At 47.2% G+C, this 5,827-nt stretch overlaps 2 protein-coding genes across 2 annotated transcripts in view; one reads left to right on the forward strand and one right to left on the reverse strand.

The window, feature by feature from the left end:
* The window catches only part of LOC119421085, a gene marked incomplete at its 3' end in the record, with an annotated part of 641,076 nt that overhangs the window by 26,224 nt on the left and 609,025 nt on the right, over positions 1 to 5,827 (reverse strand).
* Positions 1 to 5,827, forward strand: part of blnk (B cell linker) — a 26,787-nt gene that overhangs the window by 1,001 nt on the left and 19,959 nt on the right. The gene's annotated exons all lie outside the window — the stretch shown is intronic.

A 5,827-nucleotide genomic window follows, 5' to 3' on the forward strand; every position in this document is an offset into this window, starting at 1 on the left:
ACAGTTCTGTTTTAGCTTGTTTTCTGCTGCTTTTATACTTTAGCCAGCCCTGCTACTTTTAGCATTTAGCCACAGTTCTGTTTTAGCTTATTTTCTGCTGCTTTTATATTTTAACCAGTCCTGCTACTTGTAGCATTTAGCCTTAGTTCTTCTGTTTTTAGCTTGTTTTTTGCTGCTTTATTATTTTAGCTTGTCATGCTACTTGTAGCATTTAGCCACAGTTCTGTTTTAGCTTGTGTTCTGCTTGTTTTAACTCCCAGTTTTATCATCTTCATCACTCAGTCTTCCCACTCCATTTTAAACGGGGATCATTGAACAGAAACAGCTGAATATTTTTGTTTTCTTCAGCTGTTTTGGCAGTTTTCTTTTTTTTTTTTTGAATTGTTGATATTCTCCGTGATCTTTGGGACACGTGTTTGTTTGTCCTACATGTTCGGTCAGTTCTTGATAGAACCAGAGAACAAAGATCATTTTAGATCTCAGTGCGTGGACATGAAAACCAAATGAGCTCGAACAGGAAGTGGCCGGTTGAGCTCAAACTACTTCCCACTTGACGTGTGAATATGGAAGTCAGTGAACCTGTTCTGCTTTGAGTTGGCGCTCGCTGGTCGCCTCCACGCTGTGAGAAGTAAAATCCTTCTGACGGGTAAAGAGGACTCTGCGATGGTCCAGACAGGTCGGGCTGAAGATCGCATGAACCACAATCAAATTCAAAGACGGAGTTGTTTAAATTTGGCAGAGATTGTTCAGATTTGCCTCTAGCTGAAACCAAAAATCTTCTCCAGAAGTGACGATGACAAACAAACGATGAGAGAAATAATCCATTTTGCCATTTGTCCATGGGATCAACCTGTAGTTGACCCTGATCCACGGCGTTTCTCCCAGATTTCTCTAAAAGCTTTTCACCCAGCAGAGTCTGAGGAGTGAAAACGATGAATGTTTCGGAGGCGTCGATGCAGCAGGTTCCTGAAAAATGCACATCCATGCAGACATGTACGGACTCGGAGCTCCGGCCTAATTCAGTTGAAGAGCCGCTCAGCTCCTGAGCTTCAAGGCTGCCAAACATCTGCCGACAGGTTCTGATCAGCCCACAGCAGGAGTTCTGGTTACCGTGTTTAACTTTCAGCCGTCGCAGGACGACAAGAATCCTGAACGTGTGGAACAACTTCCTGGTTGTTTGTTTTTTGAGGAGTTCTGTTTGTGAGTTTTAAAAAGGTTGTCGTGTTTTTACGTTTGTGGGCTGTAAAATCCTGAGTGGTTTGGGTGAAACTACATGAAGGTCAGCTTTACTTCAGTGAGGACCCTCATCAGTACGCATACCACAAGAATCGATCAACAGAAGACGCCGTCTCCTCTGTGGTCCACACTGCTCTCATCCACCTGGAGCAGAAGGACTCCTTTGTGGACTTCACGTCTGCCTTCAACACCATGATCCCCCAAATCCTGATGGACAAACTACTCACACTAGGACTAAGTTCCTCCATTTGCAACTGGGTCCTGGACTTCTTAACAAACAGACCACAGTTAGTGAGGATCCACAACTTCTCCTCCTCCACCATAACCCTCAGCACTGGATCTCCTCAGGGATGTGTGTTGAGCCCCCTCCTGTTTACTCTGCTCACGTATGATTGTGCAGCTACCCATCCAGGCTGTCACATTGTAAAGTTTGCAGATGATACAGCGGTGGTGGGATGCATCACAAACAATGATGAGTCCAGCTACAGGCAAGAGGTGGAACACCTGGAGAGCTGGTGCAGAGAGAATAACCTTCACATCAATGTGAAGAAGACAAAGGAGATGATCGTGGACTTTAGGAGGGAAAAACACACCTACCCTCAACCCCACTCCTGAACATAAGAGGATCTGTGGTAGAAGTGGTCTCCAGCTACAAGTACTTGGGTGTGCACCTGAACAACAACCTCAGCTGGAGCAACAACACCACCAGCCTGATCAAGAAAGCTCATCAGAGACTCTACTTCCTCAGACGGCTGAGACGAGCTGGTCTGGAAGCTCAGTCCTCACCTCCTTCTACAGGTGTGCAGTGGAGAGCATCCTGTGCTCCAGCATCAACGTGTGGCATGGAGGCTGCACAGCTGCAGAAAGAAAAGCTTTGCAGAGAGTGGTGAAGGCTGCACAGAAGATGTTGAAGTCAGTCTCCCCACCATCACAGACATCTACACCTCCAGATGCAGGAAGAGGGCCACCTGCATCATGAAGGACCCCACCCACCCAGCACACACACTTTTTGCCCCGCTCCCCTCAGGAAGGAGGTTGAGGAGCATTAAGTGTAGAACCACTAGACTGAGGAACAGCTTCTACCCTGAGGCTGTTAGACTCATGAATCTCTAACTAGAATAATCACTGTGAAAAATCATATCATGTTGCTGCTGATCTGTTTCATGTTGCTGCTGATCTGTTTCGTGTTGCTGCTGATCTGTTTCATGTTGCTGCTGATCTGTTTCTTGTTGCTGCTGATCTGTTTCATGTTGCTGCTGATCTGTTTCATGTTGCTGCTGATCTGTTTCATGTTGCTGCTGATCTGTTTTGTGTTGCTGCTGATCTGTTTCATGTTGCTGCTGATCTGTTTTGTGTTGCTGCTGATCTGTTTCATGTTGCTGCTGATCTGTTTCGTGTTGCTGCTGATCTGTTTCATGTTGCTGTGTTATTTCGTGCTGCTGCTGTTCGACATATTGTTTCTGTACTACTAGTGCTTAGTTTATTCTAAGTTCATATTTTAGATCTTATCACGGTTTTTCTTTTACATTTTATTGTTGGACTGGGACCCTGTGGACACGGCTTCATTCCACCTCGTGTTCCACATGTGGAGCGAGCGACAAAGAAACTTGATTTTCCTTCACTTGTAGTTTCGTGCCATTAAAAGGTGGATGTTTGGCCTCGACTCAGGACGTTGTTAATGACGTCACGAGAAATGCCATGAGAGTAAAGAAGATCCCTCCGGAGTCTGTTGTCTCTCTGAACCCAACCACAACTGAAGAGCAGAGAGTGGACGGAGGACACATGTCTCAGCTGGGTTTGGACCAGATGAGACAAAAACACCTCCCTCTGTTCTCCACAGTGTAACTCCTCCCACTTAATATCTTGCATCAAAAACATTTAGGTTTACTTCATTCTCCGTTTAATTCCAGTCCAGAACTCCAAACATTCACGGTTCAAATCCCTCATGGACATGGACATGGACAGGGACGTCCTGCTGGACGTGTTCTGTTCATGAACACAGTTTTGTTCCTGAGATGGAATCGGCACCGAACGCCCCGACTTCCTGTCAGTGACTAAATCCTGCCTGCACGAGCTTACGCAACGCGAAGGAAGTGACATTTTACAGGCAGAGGACGTTTCTAAAGCTTTGTCTTTAATAAAAGAGGAACGGGGTTGAACTCCGTCTGGTTGGAGCTGCGTCTCAGCTGTGTGTTCTTTGTGTGTGTGCACATGGAACACACATACCACGCTGCGCATGTGGCTGCAGACACAGCGTGCTGCTGGCGTGCACGTGGTGTCTTAAAAACACGTCTTGTGTCGGGTCACACGACGTGCTCTGATACCAAAGCCTTGATTTCACGAACACGTATCTGGAGCAAGCCGACGTGTGAGTTGTTGTCTTCTCTGGTCCTGTTGTGTTTTGATTCAACCTGCTGCCTCGGTGTTTGGGTCTTAGAGGTTCACTGGGGGCTCAGAGAGGTAGAGACGGTCGGTCCAACCGAAGCCTCGTGGAGCAACGAACCACTTGGACTCAACTGATTCATGAACGGTGCTCCACTTTGAAGCCACCCAAACAGTGACACCTGCTGGCGTTAATCAGAACTGCACCTGACAAGGAGAAGGTTCAGGTTTACAAAGTTTACAAGACGAGACCAGCTCTGTTGTATGCTCTGAGACAGAGACATGGACAAAAAGACAGGAGACAGAACTGGAAGTGTCAAAAATGAAGATGTTGAGGTTCTCCTGAGGAGAGACAAGGATGGAGAAGATCAGAATGAGATGATCAGAGGTGCAGCACAGGTTGAACAACTGGGAGACAAAGTTAGAGAGATGGTTTGGACATGTCCAGAGGAGGGACAGTGGTTTGGACATGTCCAGAGGAGGGGCACTGGTTTGGCCATGTCCAGAGGAGGGACAGTGGTTTGGACATGTCCAGAGGACAAACAGTGGTTTGGACATGTCCAGAGGACTGACAGTGGTTTGGACATGTCCAGAGAAGAGACAAGTGAGTATACTGGCTGTTAGAGATGCAGCTGCAGGAAAAAGACAAAGAGGAGATATGTGGATGCAGTTAGAGAGGACATGGAGGTGGTTGGAGTGAGGACAGAGGACAGTGAGGACAGAGTGAGGTGGAGAAGGGCTCACTCTCAGAAGAGGGAGCAGCTGAAGTTGTGAAAAGTGATTAAATCCAGCGTGACAGCAGCCGAATATTTAACCAGCTCTGGAACAACGAGGGCGAACTTCAGCCGTTCGTTGTGATTTTAGTGTTTAGGATGAGATTTGAGCAGCGGAGACGCTCTGACAGAGAAGATGAAGGTAATGTCCCGCTTCGATGCTCACACAGGTAGACGACGTGACACAAAGAAGGCGCGTAGATGAAGGAACGTCAGCGCGTCTCCGCTCAGCGCCTGTCTCCAAACAGACCAGTGGAGGAGGACGTCCCGAGCGAAGAGCGATGTGTAGAAGTGTAGCACGTGCTCACGTTAACGTTCCATCAAAGCGCCGCGCTGAAACAGCTGCCGTGTGTTGTTCCACACGCACTCCTCCATGAACATGTCCTTTATGGAAACCAGCTGCAGCCTCGTTATATCTGATCTAGAACCTGAGACAAACAGGGACATTTGGTGCAGAACGTGTCTGACAGGTTCCGCTGCACCACAGGGCCAGCAGCACCAGGAGCATGTAGCTGTGAAGCTGCTCCGTCGGCGGCCGAACAAACTCCTTTCAACAGCAGAAGTCCACATCAAAGGTTCTGGCTGCTGTTTGTGACGGACCAGCAAAGCTGCTGGTTCCACTGTGAAACTTCCACCCGAGCACGAAGCTTCCTGCTGCTGGACGGCCCTACCTGCACACAAGCACTTGAAGCACCTGCGGAACGATTATTTCCGTCTGTCATCCATCCTGTCTGTGCACTTTCACTTGTCGTCATCTGTGGTGCAGAATATCTCAAAACAAGAAATCACATTTTCTGCTAAAACACTTGAGCTTTGCTGAAACTAGCTGAATTCAGTTCAGTTCAAAAATACTTTATTAATCCCAAAGGGAAATGAAATGTTGTAACTCGTATCCTCGTTCCGTTCAGAGATGCTGTAGATTCTGATGGCTGAAGGCAGGAAGGATCTCTGGTGAAGGTCCGTCCCACAGCGGATCCAACTGGCCGCAGAGGCCGTCCGATCTGTCCATCCAGACTCGGATGGCCTCTTGGTTCCCCGGACTTCAGGGTCGCCTGAATTTATTCAAGGACTCAAGGTTCTTTATTGTCATTCACATCACTTGTGGTACATGAGGTGGAATGAAACTATGTACACAGGGTCCCAGTTACATCCAACAAAAATTGTAAAGAAAAACAGTGATAAGATCCAAGACATGAACCAAGAAATACACTAAACTAAGAAAACACTACTAGAACAAAACAATGCACCAAACAACAGCAGCACGAACATGAGTCTGAGCACATGAGGACAAATAAACACAGCAACATGAAACAGATCAGCAGCATGAGATCAGTAGCATGAATAATCAGCAGCACATATCATCAAACAAGTGGCATCACAGTGAATATTCTGGTTAGAGATTCATGAGTCTAACAGCCTCAGGGTAGAAGCTGTTC

Source organism: Nematolebias whitei, chromosome 1 (assembly GCF_014905685.2).
Source record: "Nematolebias whitei isolate Nwh7 chromosome 1, NemWhi1, whole genome shotgun sequence".
In the NCBI taxonomy this organism is placed as follows: domain Eukaryota; kingdom Metazoa; phylum Chordata; class Actinopteri; order Cyprinodontiformes; family Rivulidae; genus Nematolebias; species Nematolebias whitei.